Here is a 20,415-nt window from a genome sequence, read left to right on the forward strand (position 1 = left end):
AATTTTACAAAATTACCCCTAACTTGTTAGTAGTAATTTTTAATTATAAGAGTTTTATTTATAATCAATATCAACCCTTGATTTAAATTAACAATGGTTCAGATCTGTTCTTACGGTTCTTATAATTAGCACTGTTTGTACAGGATCTCAACCCTATACTAGTGTTTTCAGAATTCAATTGTAATACTTCGAAAAACAACATCATTTTCAAATAGTTTCATACTCGCCTTTTCAGTTCATGTTTCACGGTGTAAACATCAGATCTTGTTTTGCTTAGCTTATTGGCCTTAATGTACATATTACTTGTAGGTTGATGAGCTTTTAGCTTAGCTTATTGGCCAATTTTATATCAAAACTATTTGTTAACTTGCGTATTTGTGTTTTTCCTATTGTTCGTATAGTGGCTTCTTTCTTTAGATGTTTATATTGAAGTTGAACCAGCGATCCTTCTATAATTGTTATACAATTATATTATTTTAATTTAAAACAAAAGTTATGAATGTCATTTAGAAATGTAAATAAAGTAAGACTCGAGGGCCTCAATTTTAGACTTCGTTTAGGGCCTCTAAAAGGCATGGACCGGCCCTAAAGGGAAGAAAGAACCATTAGCTTGCATAGGGAAGCGTGAAGGGTGCTAGGGGTGTGAAACCACATGGGGGACACGATTTTTAGAAGATGAACAATGGTTGCTTACTTGGTGTATATGTGGCTTCACTTTTCTTTCGAATGGAGTACCAATAAAACCTCTCATAACGCATATATAGGGATGAGCATTTGGTACCGGGTACCGGTACCGAATTATTTTTAATACCGATTCGGTACCCATTTTTTGGCGTTTTCGGTACCAATACTTTCGGTTCGGTTCGGTACGGTACCGATCATTTCAATACCGGTACCCATATTTGGCGATTTCCGGCACCGGTACCGATACCAAGCTCACCCGTAACACATAATTTTATATTGGCAGTTTTAAATGGTAATGTTAAAAGAAAAAAAAAAGTTATATAAAGTAAAGCTTTTACAATCTATTAAATTGTTTTGAATAAACAAAAGGAGTTAAAATTTAACTATAAGGGTATCAATCACACTCGTATTAATTGTTGATAATGTAGGTTCAATTCAGAATGAACGATACCCAATTTCATGTATTGGTTTTTAGGGTCAAGTTATTCTACAAAGGTTTCTAATTGTAAGAAGTGTAAGAAGATTTATAGAGTGACAAGTGTCCAATAAGCTAAAACTAAACCCACTATATCACCACCAAAAACCTAAACACCCACCCCCACCCCACCACCACCACCACCCAAAAACCTAACCCCCCCCCCCCCCCACACACACACACACAAGGTATAGTTTTTTTTTGTTTTTTTTTTTTTTTTTGTGTAGTGGGTTTTTTTTTAGGTTATTGGACACTTGTTACTCTAGAAATCCTTCTTACAATTAGGATCCTTTGTATTTGATCATAATCCTTAGTTTTTAAGTTGATAAGTTTGTGAACCGTATACACAACGTTGCTTATGTAATAAGGTGCTTTGGTTCGTCCCTTTCTGTTTCTCTCTCTATTAAGATATCATTATGTAAACATTCTTATGTGGTTCTTATAATTTTATATAATTAGTTATGTGTAAAACACATCCCTAAATGAATATTGGTTTGTGGAACAAGTAGTTTAATGATTTGTAATATGCAACTACTTAATTAGAATAGCTTATTTCACCAGCAAATAATCACATAAGCAATATGTATAAACACCTACAAAACTGCTTATTATTATATATATCAAATGATAACGTAGGTTTGCTACAGTATCTGGGGTAGTTTTGTAATTTCATCTTCATTCCATTAACCATCAAATTATTATCCGACCCATTCGTTCTCTCCCTACCCTCCATAGCAGGTTACCGACCAGACCACCACCGCCACTACTGACGCTCTTCCATCTGCTGGTGATCAACATTGATTGGCATCGGCGTCGCTACCGATCGTCTTCCATCTGATGCTGCTGATCATCGTTGATTGAAGCAGCTGGCCGATTCAAACCAGGTTAGGGTTATGCTTTAATTGGATTTTTGCGGAGTTCTGTTCATCAATGTTCTCATGTAGCTGCTTATTAGCTGTTTCAATCTTAGGTTTATTTTATTGATAAACTTCAATTTTGTTCACTTACTTTAAATTCAGGTCATCTTTGATTTACGATTTAGTAAATTGCAAACCTAACTTGGTTTTACTTTTTAGGGGAATCCTGAACTTTGGTTATTGTTAGGTTACTTATAGGTGTTTCGTTGTTCACGAATTTGACGCCAGTCGGTTTAAACACCTTCGGGAGGTCTTGGGTTAGGTCCCACAACGATGGGAATAAAAGAGATTTGCCATTAAAAAAGATTGCTATGTTTTTTTACCACTTGATTTACTTCAATTATAGATCCAATTTATGTACTGAAGGTATAATACAAATCTGTGTTGTTTGAGGTTTAGAATTTAGGTTTTTTTTCTATATAAATAATTTGTATCGAGGGAAATTGAACGCGTTCTTTCCGATATGAAGCTTTACTTTTATCCGTTCATGACCTAATTACTCATGAAAAGGGTTGTATAGAAAGCATTTAACCTGGTTCTCCACTCTATAAAAAAGTAGTGTAAAAAACAAAACCTTTAAAAGAACAATTGTTCTTTAAAGTTGTACGTGTTTAGCTAGAGTATTTTTTTCAAGTTCAAGGACTGAAGTAAAATCAAATATCTGACTTGGGTCTCGACTTTCATGGATTTGTGTTGGGTATTGAAGATAAGACCCTTACAAGGCCACACGCATACTTCAAGGAACTCTTTAATCGGTTTCGACTTTCATGGATTGAGGATTTGTGTGTGTTTTGAACTGATTCGATGGTCATTTGGGTGTATGTTCTATATGAATTTCTTTGCTTATGCTGTGGTTTTGGACATAAGAGGTTGAACATGATCTAATATTGTTTGGTGATGTTGTCCGGATATATTTTTTTAAAAGATCGGATTCAGTATTTGGTCATCTTTATTTTCATTTTGTACAATTAAAATAGCAGCACTTTACTGGCATGTGTATTATATTCCTGGCTTCAGCTTTTGAATTTCTATATTACCTTATAATACTTTACCTATAGATTATATTTCTTTTCTCATTTTAAGTACTTTTGGTTGCTAAAATTAAGCTAACTAATTTCCATAACAGTCTTAGATTAGAAATGCACTTGACAAGATCTGTTTAACCTCTTTACTATTACTTTGGAGGACAAAACTTTCTTTGAAGTTTATATGGTGTAACATTAGGATTTTGGATTAAGAGTAAATTATAAGTTTTGTCCTTTATGTTTATCTAAAATTTCAGGCACTGTCCTTTACCTTTAAAATTGATGAGTTTTGTCCTTAATGTTTGCAAATGTTGCATGTTACGTCCTTTATGGCAAACTCGGTTAAATTTTTTGGTTAAATCTGATCACCCAAGGGTATTTTTGTCTTTTTACCTATATATTTAATATTATTATTATTAAAAAAATACTATTATTATCATTACTATTATTTATTTTTATATATCATCATCAGATTCTCCTCTCTCACTCTACAACTGCTTCTCTCTCTAGCTATCTGGATCTCTACCACCATCAACCACACTATCCACCACTGCAACCACCATCCCCACCGGCCACCCCTACAATCACAATCCACCACCCCACCCCACTCTATCTCTCTATATCCAACCACCACCGGCGCCACCAACCGCCACCGCCCCCACCTACCACCAACACTGTCAACACAAATAACCAGGCATTAGTATGAATCCGACAATTTTCTAAACACAAATTGTAACCAACAATCATCAGAAGAGCAATAACTTAACACAATGGATTTCAGATTAAAAAAAAAACATCTTACTTATGGTAAATTGGAACATAAAGCAATAAACTTTACAACAAAAGATTGCAGTAAACATCATGCCCTAACTGATTTTCAACATAAACACTAAAGAGCATAATAAATCTAGTAAGTTGCAACCAAAAGCTGACCTGGGTTTTATTGTAAAAGACTTCATTTTTAGTATGCATCAAAATCTCAGCTTCCCCTTCTTTAATTATGGTGTAATCATTGAGATCAAACAACTTCTCTTCATCCCCTGTTTTTGTCTCTTCATCGCCTCCCATGTTACTGGAACTCCTCCTGATACGGTGGCCGGTACCAGCCACCACCGCCACTGTCAACACAAATAACCAGGCATTAGTATGAATCCGAACACTATACAAGCTCGAATCGAACTATATACACTGTGTCGCTCGTTTTGATCTAAGTTTCTACAAATCTGAACACTAAATAACCAGCCACCACCGCCCCCACCTACCACCGCCACTGTCAACACAAATAACCAGCCACCACCGCCCCCACCTACCACCGCCGCCGATCTTTCTTCCCCGGCCAGATCTGGCTCAGATCTGAAACCCTCTGTATATCTGAAACCCTCTTTTAGAAAAAACGAGAATCGGGCTTTTTAGCAAGTGCGTGGTGGGGTGGTGCTTCACCGGAGAAGAAGACCGGTAGGGGAGTGGTTGTGCAGTGGTAGTGGTTCAGAAGGTGGGGGTTGGCCATGGTAGTGATGCTTCATCGGAGAAGAAACCAGGATCTAGAGAGAGAGATACACAGTTGAGTGAGAAAGTATTTGGAGAGAGAGAGAGAGAGTGGTTTCATGATTTATATAAAATATAAATTTAAAATAAAGGCTGAAAGGACTATATTGCCCTCATGTGTCTTGCACATGACCTTTGTGTAATCAGATTTAACCAAAAAATTTAACTGAGTTTGCCATAAAGGACGTAACATGCAACATTTGCAAACATTAAGGACAAAACTCATCAATTTTAAAGGTAAAGGACAGCGCCTGAAATTTTGGACAATAATAAAGGACAAAACTTGTAATTTACTCTTGGATTAATTTTGATCATAAAGCACTAAAGTAGAGGAATCCTTTTGTCTATTTACTACAACATCAATTGTTCTCTTTTTTGCAAGGTTGCTTGCTTCTTAGCTGTGTGTCAACCCGTTCACCTTTCTTTTGTCTCAGTTGAGTTAAGTAACAAAGGCATAGTATAAATATGTATAAAGTAACTAATAGATTTTATTTTTCGTTAAGGACGTAATGTAACCAAACGAATCGTCATCGTCATAAGGAAGCATACTTTGCCCGCCGCAACGCGGCGGATACATCCTAGTTACTATATCAAATCACAACAGATAGATAATACATTTTAGTCTGAAACGCCCCACTAGGTGGTTTTTGGGATTGCTTATTGAAACCACTTGTTATGGTTCGATACCATAAATAGTTTAAATATAAGTGGTACGTGCGCGACTATACATATTTTTACAATGAAATTACACACGAATTGGTTTTAAATTTATAAAAGTGATTATTACTTTTACATCAAAACACACACGAAAGAGGCAAGTATACCCCGTCATATATGTAGTAAAGTATCGGTAAGAACCAAGTATCGATCCACGGAAATGGGCGGAGAAATAATACTAGACCTTTGCCACTAAATTACCGGTAAAAACATAATTTGTTTTGGCTTTAATTAATCTAAAGTAAGCATAAATAAATACTTATAAAACATAGTAAATTATATATAAATAGCCTTGCTTAATACACAACCAAAGCATGTCAACTAAGTCGGTTTTGGCACTAGAAGCATTCGGTCAATTTTCCATTTCGAGACAATTAGTATCCCTTTCGGGAATCCTAACATGACAATCATTTGGAAAGTTAAAACGATAAACACACTTTAACCACCTAAAATTGTTCTTTAACGTGCAATTGATAAATGTCTACAAAAATCTCCTAAAAATAAGTTAGTCATCCGTTAGGAGTTTTCTAACCTCACTTAATCAAGGAAAGCAACACCGATAAACACAATGCAACCACCGAGACAAGCATAAACTAGATTAAATCACAACCGAGTTCATTTTACAAATCTTGCACATAAATTCACCAAGATAGAAATTTTGGCCGAAACTACTAACTAAGCTAACAAATCATGGCAAGAATTCGTAACAACACCATCTAACCCGTTAGAGTCCTTCCGTGAAGGCAAGCTTTCTTGATTAACAATAATTACATTTTATTAAACCACTAACCCGTTAGAGTATCATGGTGCCCACATTTTAACCAAGTTAAGCTAGTTAACAAAGTTTAAAGTTTACTAATACATGATTAAATAAGCTTCATTTTTCAACTATCTTACCTAACCAAGCACCAATCATCCAACACAATTACTTATAATCAAGAAATCAATATCAATAACAAGGTTGCAAACTAATCATCAAAGATAATCATAGAAAATACTTCAAAGTTTCATTACAAACATAGATTAACATACTAATGGTTATAATCAAGCAAGGGATTGTTGTGTTTTTGCCCAAAGGCTACAATAATACATAAATATTAATCTAAATGCTTGAAAGATTAACAAAATCATGGAAAGATTAGAAAACCCAACCATAAACAAGCACATGATTAAGAATCCGGATAGTAAATGAGCAAAACCGGGCAATGTGGCTTGAATCCGAGTGAAAGCAGAAGCCTTTGGAGCCTCAAAATCGCCTGCAAAGCTCTCCAAAATTCCAGAGTTACGGATAGAATGGTTCTGTTCTGTTTATATGCTTTTTCGGTGTCGCACGGCCGTTCTCCCGATCGCACGACCGTGCACTTTAAGCATTATTGGTGGTGGTCCACCATACCGCATGACGTCACAGATCGTTGACTGGTCTTCGCACATGCACGGGCGTTCTTCATATGGCACGGGCGTTCCTTACCGAGGTCTAAGTTGCACGCTTGGTTCCTTGGTCGTTCATCACCGAGACTCTGTTGGTTCATCGGATACGCACGGTCGTTCTTCATATGGAACGACCGTTCTTCACCGAGCCGCCTTGTTTTCCTAGAACGCCCAGTCGCACTGACCGTTCATCACCGAGTTGATCAACTTTGTCGGAGATGCACGACCGTGCATCAGGTGGAACGGTCGTTCCACAGGCCTAGTTCAGAATCCTTAACAGAATGTCCGCAGCTTTGTCATTTTGTCCAGAAAGTCCTCGTTTTCGCTATTATCTTGTCTGGTATGCTGTTTTAGGCCTGTAAACAAAAATGTAGATAATTAAGTATCCGAATGACGGTTTTACGGCCGAAAACGCATAAAATAGGATTAAAACGGGGGACTAAAATATGTGTAAATTAGCGAATATCAATAAGCAAACTGCTTATTGAACCACTTGCTTATTCAGAGTTTGAAACCGCTTTATCATTTGATGTGATTTAGATAAAACAATTGTTACATCACCTTTTGTCGGTTGTATCGTGTCAAAAATGGTTGTCTTGGCTCCTTTTGTGTGGGTTCACAACACGTTATTCGTATCAAAGAATAATAAAATTTGTGCACTTTGTAGGCGAGAATGTCGAGCATTTTATATACGATTTATTGAATATTAGCTATGTTATAAATTCATCAATATCTTTACAAAATATCACTTTCATTTTTTTTTTGTTGGTAAGACACATAGAAAATATCAAGAGTGCCGAATCTATACTATATAATAAAAAAAACAATTGGAGGACACATCTCATTCATTGAAGCCATCTATTTTTTATAGATAATTAATATCAATTAAAAGATAATTATAAAATTAAATTTAATATAAATTTAAACAATTCGTATAGAAGATAATCTAATATTTTAAAATATTTATCAGATTTCAAAATTATTTATCCTGAAATTAACAAAATATGTACTCTAAGTATAAATTAATATAATGTAAAAAGATTTATTTATTTTATTAATCTAAAGTAGTTAACGGTAGAACCTATTTCTAAAATATTTATAAGGGGTAAACAAAAATATTAATAAATGTTTACTAGTTCTAAATTTTATTTTCGTGTTCAACTCTCAACTCAAATACAGTAATCACTATGTTTACGTAACATTTATAAGAACCATCACCGCAATCACCTCATCTATCGTATATCGAGTATATCCGTTAGTTTTTTAAAGATATAAATTTTTATTAGATTCATTCAACCCGTGTAATAAACAAGATTTTTTATGCAACTCGCGTAATACAGGGGTTTTAAAAATATAACTTTTTTTTATTATGTAGTATATAAAATTAGATTTATTTAATTCTTGTAATACATAGGGTTTATAAAGATATGACATTTTATTGTTTGTTATATAAAATTACATGTGCCCAACCCTTATAACACACGAGGTTCTTAAAAATATAATGTTTTTCATTATTTACTATATAAAATTAAATTTACTCAACCCGTACAATACACGGGGTTCTTAAAAATACAACATTTTTTATTATTTAATATATAAAATTACATTTATTCAACCCATGTAATAAACGATATATATATATATATATATATATATATATATATATATATATATATATATATAATAGTGGAGAGTTCAAATGAGAAGTTTTTTGTAAGAAGAATAAAGAAAAAATTTCAACCAATAAAAATGTTTTATTTTACTTTATTTAATATAAGTATTTAATGTTACTATAAGGGTACATTAGTAAATCTACATAGGTCATTAATTTGTAGTCTTCCTCTTTAATAGCTAGCTAAATTTAATTTTTTGTAATTTATTTTCAAAATATATATTTTTCAGAAAAATAAAATAAAATAATTTAAAGTGTTGATAAATTACGAGTTGTGCAGGGTAAATTACGAGTTGTGTAGGATAATTTTTAACGTGTAGGATGAATTTCGAAATATGTAAGATAACTTTTGATGTGTGTAGGCAAAAAAAGTAAGTGTGGAGGATACTAGTCTTCATGACTAATTGATTAGTAAAAATGATAATAAATGAGATAGGTGAAAAAACTATTTAATGTTTTACAAAATTACCTTTTGTTCTTTTTCTTCTCAATTAAATTTTCTTCTCAAATGAACCTTCCTCTATTGTTTTATTATTTGATATATAGAATTACATTTATTCAACCCGTATAATAAACGAGATTTTTAAAGATATATATATATATATATTTATATTATTTTGTATATAAAATTACATTTATTTAACCCGTGTAATACACGGGGTTCTAACCTAGTAAATGTTATATTGTATATTATTATTATCATCGACCTTTTTTCAACTGAACGATGGGCTAAGTTACTTGGGCTTTGGCTAAAATGAATGGGCTGAACAAAGGATAAAAATAAACAGTGGACAGGCCAGATTGGGATTAAAACTCTTTTGGAGTCAAATAATATATGTTATGTTTATTTAACTAAAGGGATGATTCAAATAAAAAGCACTTTTATCACGAAAATTAAAAAAGTAATTAAAAATGTCTAAAAAACACACAATTTTTTTTTCAATTTTTTTTATTAAAAATCGCTAGTTTTTTTATATTAATTTTTTTTTCAAAAAAAAAAGAAATCTGTAGTGCATATGGGTAATAATTCACATGTGTAGTACACATACACATGTGTACTATTACACATGTGCACTACAAAAAAAAAATTTGAAAAAAGTTTTTTTTATATACCTAAAATAGCGAAAATTGATATACAAAAAAAAAAAAAAAAAAAATTGGTATGTTATTTAGGCTTTTTTAGTTAGTTTTTGAGTTTTCGCGATAACTAGTAGTTTTTCATTTGAACCTTCCCCTATTTAACTAATCGAATACATATATCAAAGATGGAGTTAACACGTAACAATCCAAATTAGTGAACTCAACTCGATTAGTAGTTTTGATATAATTTGGTACACTGAACTCTCCATTATGGGAGCATAATATCTCTTAATAAAATTATTGCATACTAGTTTAAGTACCTGTGTGTTACATGGTTTACTCAAAGTAAATTATTTTATTTAACAGTGTTAACATAAACTTTGAAATGAAAGAAACGTCCCATTACTTATATAAATAATACACTTCATTGAACTTGAAAAAACGTATGGATATTGCATTTACAATTTATGTATTGGGTACTAGAAAGTAGAAACAATAAAAAAACTAAAAATTTACAATTTGTGTATTGGGTACTAAAAACAATAAAATAAAAACTAAAGTACATACATGCATGAACCCTATCAATGATCTATACATATTAATAAAACCTGATACATGATTACAACGACATTGCAAGAACACAATTAATCTAAAATGGATTCTATATAGATATGTTGAGGCAGAGACGTAATCCGTGATTGAGTAACAACAATCAACTTTGATCACAACTTCAAAGTATGTTGTGCATTTCTAGTGTGTTATCTCCTCTATTGTATCACCCTAACGAATAACATTTGATAATCTACGACGTTAGGTAATAGTAGTATGCTATAAACTTAATTCAATTGTAACTTACATGTCTATAGACGAACAAAAACATAGTTCACGAAGGCGGTGTGGCACCTATTTAGTAATTTCAAATGAACTAAATAATAAAAAACGGCCATGCCACCTGATCATCAACAACGTCCCCTTTTTACAAAAAAAAAAAAAAAAAAAAAAAAAAAAGCCACCAAACCTAACACTCCAGTATCGCATGTTTCTAGTGTCCTCCAATGATCTAAAAAAATGGATCTTTGGTTTTTGATTCATGTGAACAACTCTCATCTAATCTCCCCCTTTCAGCACCCAAAAAAATTACAAAAAAATATCAAAATAAAATTTATAAGTCACTCTCATTCAAGTTTAGTTGACATATTAATAAATAATAGGGCTGTAAACGAATCGAACGAACATGAACAAGGCCTTGTTCGTGTTCGTTCGTTAATGAAATAAATGTGTTGAACGGTTCATGAACACTTACCGAACAAGATTTTATGTTCATGTTCGTTCATTAAGGAATTAAGCATGTTCACAAACACAAAGGAATACAAATAAATTTGGCGAACGCGACGAAGGCTAAAGGTGGATGGCCAGAGAATAGCACTGGAACTTGAATCCCTAATTGTGGAACGGAGGTTGATCGTATTCGTCGATGTAAATAATGAAAAAGGAAAGGGAAATAGTGCATAAACAAGGTAGAAATATGGTTTCGTAGTTTAACTGTTAGGGTAATAAAATAAATAAAAATTAAATAATATAAAAAGTATAGATAAAATATATGAAAGTACAAAATTTTTTAACTAAAACACAAACAAACGAACATAAATAAACGCAGATGAAAGAATGTTCACGAACACCTTACCGAACGTTTGCGAACACAATTGAACGAACGAGACTTCTGTTCATGTTCGTTCATTTTATTAATCAAACGAAATTTCTTGTTCATGTATGTTCGTTTATTAAACGAACTTCCCCCCGAACAGTTCACGAACTGTTCGTTGAACGTTCAGTTCGTTTACAACCCTAGACATATATACTATCATGTTTTTTAACTACATTTTTAGCAAATACTACATATATACTAAGAATCGAACTCCTGCTACCCCTCCCAAGATAATTGCCACTGTCTTCCCTGTATTTGAGTCTGTTCCTACAAATCCACATAAAGAAATTCAACACTTTTAGATTAATGTTTTTTTATAGCAATTAAATTATAAAAAATATCATTTTTCTCACTTAGGTAAATATGTTTTGATTCATTTTTTATAGGTATTGAGATGTTATTGTACAAATGATTTTATAGCAATTTTTCGAACCCGGATAGATTTCAACTTTTTATTATTTTTGATAACGTTGGTTATTTGATATATATTTTCTTAAATCAAGCATTTTTAACTCGAACCTACTTTGATGAGAACCAGTTTTGATCTTAACCTATATTGAGCAGAACACATATTGGCATGAACCTATTTTGAGCAAAACCCGTTTTGACCGACCCAAACCAAATTGGGCTTGTTTAAAATCGGTCCATTATGACCAAAACCTATTTTGAGCATAACCGGTTTTGACCTAAGTCAAATTGGACTAGTCTAAAACCAATGCGTTCTAACCCATACCTATTTTGATCATAACCCATTTAGACCAGAACCAAATCGGACCTGTTTTAAAGTGGCCCGACCCGACCCATTATCCAACCCGCCCGTTTTGCAAATGAAATCAGTTTGATAATAGCCCGCCCGTTTTGCAAATGAAATCAGTTTATTAATACCCTTAGCATGAAAACTTAAGAATAGATAAAAAAAACATTTTATAAGAAGTTAGCCCTTAGAAAACGGATCCCGCTAATTTACTCCAAATTTTTCCTGTCAAATCTAGAGTGCTTCATTTTACTTGAGGTCTAAACCAGCTAAATCATACAAAAATATGATTCTTCCTTCCAAGTTTTCTTTCAACATCATATTTAAACACTTCCACCCAAAACACATAAACAAACACCAAAAATAAGCCACTAATAAATGTAATTTAGTGATTTTTTTTATCTTTAAGCTAACAAAAAAATCACCATTTCCAAAGAATATGTCATTTCCCAGCCTTTTAGGGCGTCAGCAACACTCCTAGGTTTACTAATGAAACTAAGGTTACCTGTTATACGCTGAAACGGTGCCACATTGGCGGGGCGTGAGTGCGGCACACTCCCATGACTAGTGGGTGGGGTGGGGATTCTATGGGCGCTAGGGGCACGTATTTATGTATTTTCTTTCTTTAATTAATAACTAATATTTAAACCAATCATTTATCTCCACCACAACACATCTTGCTTGGTGTGAAATGTGAAATCCCCACACTTTAGGTGGTTTCACACCTCCTACAACACATAGTCTAACAGACGCAGTCCATTGAACATCATATGCGTGCCTTACTTATACTTAAAGCACACACAAACACACATAATCAAAACTAAACAAATTTCATTGAAAACTATGACCTTTTCACAATTTCACATCAATCTCTACTTTTATAAGCAAATAACTACTATTAATTCAAATATGTAAAACTAACTATAAAAAAAAGCCACAATAATCACAACAATTACCAAATTCCATATTACCAAAACATATAAAACTCAAATTAAAAAAAAAAAAACACAACATACTAACATCCAAAACTAAAAGCTAATTTTAATTTTTAAGTCAAACAAATAAACCACAAATTTATATACTATAAATTAGTAACTTTTGTCGGCATAGGATATTGTACCATGTGCTTTGAGTGTTTTTCAAAAAAAAAAAAGTTGAAATTTTACCTTTAATCCAAATATTTGAATTTCTTGCAATTTTCATTTCACAAAATTGAATGTTTTTACTTTAGAGCCAAAACTTTTCTTCTTTTACAATTTAACCTCAACTTTTTTATATTTAACTTTGGTCCACTGTACTTTTCATCTTTCGCAAATTTTCGCTTTACGTTTCGTACTAAATTTTGCGAGTTACCACGAAGCAACGTGTGTTTGTGTTTCAACGTTTTTACGTTTCGTTCATAATTTTGCGAGGTAATATGGCACAACGTCCCTGTGTAATTCAAGATTTTACGTCTGTTGTTTTTCATTTCATAGGTTCGTCGCAACGCGTGAGTCAATGATTGACTTTGTTATTTTTTTATATGCTTTATCTTTCGGTTTCTTACAATTTTAACTTCACAAAAATATTTTTTTTACTTTTACCAAAAAACTTTTTATCTTTTGTACTTTAACCTCACAACTTTTTTACTTTCTACTTTGGTCCCCTATACTTTTCATTCTTCCTAAATTTTCGTTTTATGTTTCGTACTAAATTTTGCGAGTTAAAACAGCGCAACGTGCGCGTGTGATTCAACGTTTTTACGTTTCGTTCATAATTTTGCGAGTTATAGGGAGCAACATCCATGTGTTGTTCAATGTTTTTATGTCTATTTTTTTCTCATTTGACAGGTTCGTCGTAACGCATGTGTCCTAGATCAAATTTGTTATTTTTAAATGTTCTACATTTCAGTCTATTTCTTCGCTTTAACACGCCACAACTTTAGCGTTGGTGGTCGCTGACGGTTGTGTGGGATTTGTGCTATATGACATGCTTTTACACCCCTGCCGCAACGCGGGGTGCTTAATTCTAGTTGGACATAAATCACCAACACAACACTCAAAAAAAAAAAAAAAAAAAAAAAAACTTAGTGTAATACACGAGTAACTAACCTAGTAATATATTAAATATACGAAATAATGCATGAGAATTGAAAATTATCGGTCAAACTATGCCAACATGATTGATATAATCTTGAGGCAAATGGGGACAGTAGATAAATGAGGTAGTTAAACAAATTTTGGTTTCACTCTCGTGTTCCAGCCCATTCTTCGGTCTTAAACTTTGATGAGTGGGTTCGGTTTCGGGTTGGTTCTACCGGTCGGTCCAGTGTTGACCCATTGCATTAGAGGTGTGAAATAAACAATCTGCTCCCACCAACAGGCCCTAAATGAATGGAGACCTGCCTACATAGTCTAGAACCAGCCCAAAAATGGTTTGAAACATGCCTATATGGCTATATGGTCCGGCCCAGTACTTGTTCAAATAATGTGTATTTGTATTGAACTACAAATGAGTTTGAAAACAAATGCCACCATACTTGTTTAAATTAAATAAGGTTATAACATTTTTTATTAGTTATTTCCTCTCTCTTATTTATTACATATTATATGTGAAGAGGTTTTACTATTCAATTTTAAATATTTTGATCGGTTGGTGAAATTTGTAGGCTAATAGATTGATACCATTTAGAGTATCCCAATAGAGGGTATTTTTTGATGTTTTTATGATGCCAAAATGGCATTGCCCCACCAATTACATACATTCTTTCTCTTGCCTTGTTCTCATCATCTAAAAACAACACTCTTTCTCCTTTTTCCTCTCTCCCACTCACAATCCTCTAAATACATGTTTTTAACCACATACACCAGCACACTTTCTCTCCTCCACCTCACACTCTCATCCACCTCATCTTTCTCTCTTCTTAAAACACACAAATACACCTTATTATAGTAACTCTTAGGTTGGTAGGTGTGGTTTAAAGCCCCTAGTGGCTTTATAGTGTCATGTCAGAGCTACGTATGCACCACATAAGTGAGAGACTTTATCGTTAACTTACACGATGTGGATAAAGCCCATTTAAAGCCCTCTTTTAAACAAAAAATAAAAAAAAATTAAAGAGGAAAAAAATTGATTGGTTAAAAACATTCGGCCCCACCTATGCATTCCATTGGCAGTCGTTACTGGGATGGAACCCTCTACATAGCGCCCCCTCCTTTTGGCACCTAGGAAATGGGGAGGGGCGCTATGGGGCGCCATTGAAGCTGATGTGGCAGGGGGCGGTATACCACATCCTCTGGGCTTTACATCCACTATTTTATTATTTATGTTTTTCATTATACATACAAGTCTTAAAGTTATGTGTATAAGCCTCTATTGCATATAAACATTTATGTTTTCTTCCCTCGGACTATTTCTAAAAGTAAAAATCTCCCCTTAAAGTATTAGTATAAGTACCATATAAACCTTATGGTTTACTTTTAGTTTAATAGACCTTATACTTTATAAATTATTTAACTATTATTATTATTGGTAGTATTTTATGAATTCAAATCCGATTGACTTGCGAGTTAATACGTCACAACGCGCTTCACTGTTTTACATAAGATTTCAAGTAATGTAACGTCTTTGCTATAACACGTGGAAATTCTTTTTCGTTTTACGTTTTGGTATGAATTTTACGGTTCAACATTTTTACGTCTATTTTTTATTCGAATTCACCGCAACGCACGGGTCCTAACTACTTGTTAATTCTAAAAAATCAACTAGCAACTTAAATGTGACATAAGGTTGTTGTCATTTATAAGCATAACCTTTGAAACAAAATTCAAAATGAATACAGAAATGCATTAGTTGTGAACGACCCAAGAGTGGAGCCCAATTTCGATAGAAGCCTCACCTGTAAGTGGAGCGTCCACCATGATTCACACAAACATTGATGCTTCATTTATTATGGGTCGTTTCTTAAAATAAAAAGATTTTTATGTATGAAGTAACAACACCACACATGTTTTTTTTGGGAAGGAAAGTATATGTTTCTAGGGTTGAGATCCTGTACAAACAGTGTTAATTATAAGAACCGTAAGAACAAATCTGAACCATTGTTAATTTAAATCAAGGGTTGATATTGATTATAAATAAAACTCTTATAATTAAAAATTACTACTAACAAATTAGGGGTAATTTTGTAAAATTGCTAGTCATTTGACCATTTTCTATTAAATACAAATTCCACCAAGGTTTTTTAAACTAAAATAACTTTTATATACTTCATTATTTTTTTTAAAAATATATACCATAAAATCAAGTATTTTTTTATCTTTAATATGAGTACCATATTGCTATACCTTTTTGTATTTATAAAAGTGTTTTTTAAAAAAAGTTAACAAAAGGTGTTTTATATTTGTGCTAATAAGGTGCTGATTATGTGTTAATTACAAAATAATACAAACAAACACCAAAAGTAGATATAATCAGCACATCTGGTGTGCTGATAATGGAGAACGATTGAAGATGTTGTGCTAATGTCGTTTATGTTGATAATGGAGAACGATTCGAGGACGATGTGCTGATAATGAAGAACGATTAATGATGTTGTGCTAATTATATAGTGTTGTGCTGATTATATTTTTTGTAATTATTTTTAATTAGTTATAAATAAATATGGTCAAAAAGTCTAAATTACCCCTAAACTAATTTTTTATTGATGGACACTTGTCAATTATGTATTGGTTCTTACAAACTTAAGTGTTTGTATTTGATCCCATTCCTATGTTTCTATTGAATTAGAAAGTTTTAGATGTATCGTATAATGGTTTGAAGGTATTATTGTAATCGTACAGTCTATTCATGTGTTATAGACAATTTGACTCATTGATATAAGTTATACACACTATTGTAATTGGTAATGTAATTAGCCTAGACGTACCATTATAAGTAAACAAAGTAAACGCACTATGTAACTAATTTAAACATGTCGCTATAATAATCATTGCATCAACATGTCGCTATAAATATCTCCAATATGGTATACTTTTTCTTAATTACTATATAAAAGTTATTTGAGCTCTAGAAAAATTTTGAGATTGGATTTAAAGCAATAAAAATCAACATTTTCTTTGCTTTCAATCATTTTTAACTTTCACATATATCATTACGATTTTGTCATCGTCTCATTCTTAACCATTAAAATAGTATGATCAACAATTTAAAACAGTCCTAGTACGCTTCTCACCAAACACTTTATACTTGATCACCCGTGATGTACAAATTTTTGTAGCTGTGAATCTATGATGCATCAATTTTGGACTATCAAGTACTAAATTGGTGTATCGTAGTTATAAGTTTGATGTACCATTACACTAAGGTTGGGGTGCTATAGTGTTGCATTGCACATGTGATATTTTAGTTATGATGCATCAATTATATAACTATAAATTCTATAATACCTTATAACTATAAATTCTATAATACCTCAATTTTATATGTTGAAGGTGTTTATGAATAACTAATTGGCGCATCATTGTTATTTTTTAAACTAGCGTTTAGGAAATAAGTGCATCATAGACTCATAGTTAAGATTATCGTGCATTATCTCATTCAAATAGTTTAATGAAGCCCTATATCTTAATCTTAATCTTAATATATATATATATATATATATAATAAAAGAAACCAATAAAAGGACACTTGTCATCATTCTAGACTATCTACTATTAGATAATTATTATTTAATTTAAATTATTAAATTTAATATATGTTTCAAACATTTAAGAAATTACGGATAAAGTTCCATAAATTATCTTATTATTTATTATATTTAGATAATTATTATTTAATTTAAATTATTAAATTTAATATTTGTTTCAAACATTTAAGAAATTACGGATAAAGTTCCATAAATTATTTTATTATTTATTTATATTTATATTAATTACTAGGTTAAAAATTATATCTTAATAATGAAAACAAATATCGACCATTTTCATAATGAGGGTGGAGGGAACGATTTTCTTATTTATATGAATTACTAGGTTAGAAATTATGTCTTAAAAATTGAAATAAATATCGACCATTTTCATAACGAGGGTGGATGGAACGATTTTCTTGCTTAACAAATAATTTATTTATTTAATATATTTAAATACATAATAACTACATTTATTATACTAATAAATTTATTAAAAAACAACCATTCTTTTAAGATGCAACTCAAGTCCATATACTTAAATTTTAAGATTATATAACTTATTAATTACCGATAATTTATACTTATCTAATTAATTTAAATATTATTTTGTAGCTATAAGTTTATCTAATTGGCTAATTGCTATATGCCTAATCTAAACATTTCAACAATATTTTTAGAACTAATAAATTAAGACCACATTTATTTATATAAAACTTGGGTTCACGTCGTGAGAAAGTCGATGATACAGTTTGTCTTCTAATCGATGATTCAAATGCTTTCATATTTATAACTTGACAAACATTACAAGTTTTGATCATACATAAAACAAATTTTTGTTCGAATATCAGAAAATGTCTTAAAATATCGTTTTATAGTTGTTAAATATTCGTTATTAACTATTTGATATTTTATTTACTTAACTCGTGTAATACACGGGGTTATAACCTAGTGTATTTATAAAAATAAATATAAAAAAGCGTTATTTGTTTGTTTTGGATGTTATTTGAAAAGGTGGAAATGAAATTTAAGGATTTTCGTAGTATTTATGTCCTTACTTTTTTTTTTTTTGAGTTAAATGCTTGGTGGGTTCCTGTGGTTTGCAAAAATTGCAGACTTGGTCCCAGTGGTTTACTAATTACACGTGTGGTCCGAAAACTTGTCAAAAATGCACTCGGTTGGTCCCCAGCCCTAACATCAGTTAAATTTTTCAGTTAAGTCCATGTTAAATGACCAAAATACCCTTGCTTATTAACAAAACCCAGCCTCAGTATCATCTTCATCACCATCATCATCTTCATCACCCGCAGAAGCTTAAGGTCCTGCTCAGTGCTCTCTCTCTCCAAAAATCTGGTCACCGCTCTCTCTCTCTCTAAAAATTAAGCCGCACATCTGGTCACCGCTCTCTCTCTCTCTCTTTAAAAAACTAAGCCGCACACAAGGTCTCTACTCTCTCTCTCTCATAATCAGGTCACCGGATTATTTCTCCGGCGACCTGTCGGTCGTCCGGTTTCTCCGGCGAATCAACCAATCCACCTCTCGGTCTAAAAATCCAGGATCTGTTGAATCAGTGTTAGATATATCAGAAGAAGCAATCAGCCATTAACGATTGAATGGTTCTTATTTGAATTCGTCAATGGTGTTATCGAAGCTGAAACAGCCGGCTTCCCACCTTGATTTTCTCACTTCGCAACATCTGTCGTCCTGGTCTCTGATTACTACTGTTAGATGCCGAACACATCATCAGCGGTGTTCTGTGGTAAGTTGTTTAATCTCCCCTTTTGATGGTGATGAAGATGATGTAATCATCCCCTCCCTGGTAACCGATGTTCATGATTTGACCCAGATCTAGGGTTTGGATGCACAAATCGTTGGTGGTTTAACCCAGATCATGTGCGTTTTATGATTTTTTTGATCAGGAGTGTGGATTTCACGAATGAGAATGTGAAATTGAGTGGTGGGGGTGGGCTGGGTTGAAGGTGACGGTGGATGTGGAGGTGGTGGTGATGGATTGAAGGTGGAGATGGTGGCCTGGTTGATTTTAGAGAGAGGGGGATGGAGATGATGATGGTGATGAAGAACTTGGTCCTGCTGCTGATAAAGATGATGATGGTAAACAAAAATTATAGAGTTAATAAGCAAGGGTATTTTGGTCATTTAAAATGGACTTAACTGAAAAATTTAACTGATATTAGGGCTGGAGACCAACCGAGTGCATTTTTAATAAGTTTTGGGACCACGCGTGTAATTAGTAAACCGCTGGGACCAAGTCTGCAATTTTTGCAAACCACAGGGACCAACCAAGCATTTAATTCTTTTTTTTTTGAAACGTCGACTTCATTAGAAAAAAAGCAGCCTGACCCCGAAGACCGAGGCGGCACCACAAAGGAATAGGCTACATAATTACAAAACTACACCAATTCAACCAAGAGATATTTATGTCTTTACTTAATGAACCAAATAACCTCCTTTTTTTCTAAAAATAATCACGTAAATATCTTTGGTGACTAGTGGGGACCTTGTATGCACAATTGCACACTCGATAACGAAGCCAATGTGGGATATAATACAACCTATGGTAATGATTGTACAACTTAATATTACTATCTTAATGATTACTCATTTTAATTTAGTTGCTAATGTAAATTGTAATATCTTAGATAGTTCTCTTACTTTTGTGTCGTGCGGTATGGTACATCAAACCTTAACAAGGATGATAAGTCACTAATCGAGATGTTTAGCATATCT

Source organism: Helianthus annuus, chromosome 16 (genome assembly GCF_002127325.2).
Source record: "Helianthus annuus cultivar XRQ/B chromosome 16, HanXRQr2.0-SUNRISE, whole genome shotgun sequence".
NCBI classification, from domain to species: Eukaryota; Viridiplantae; Streptophyta; class Magnoliopsida; order Asterales; family Asteraceae; genus Helianthus; species Helianthus annuus.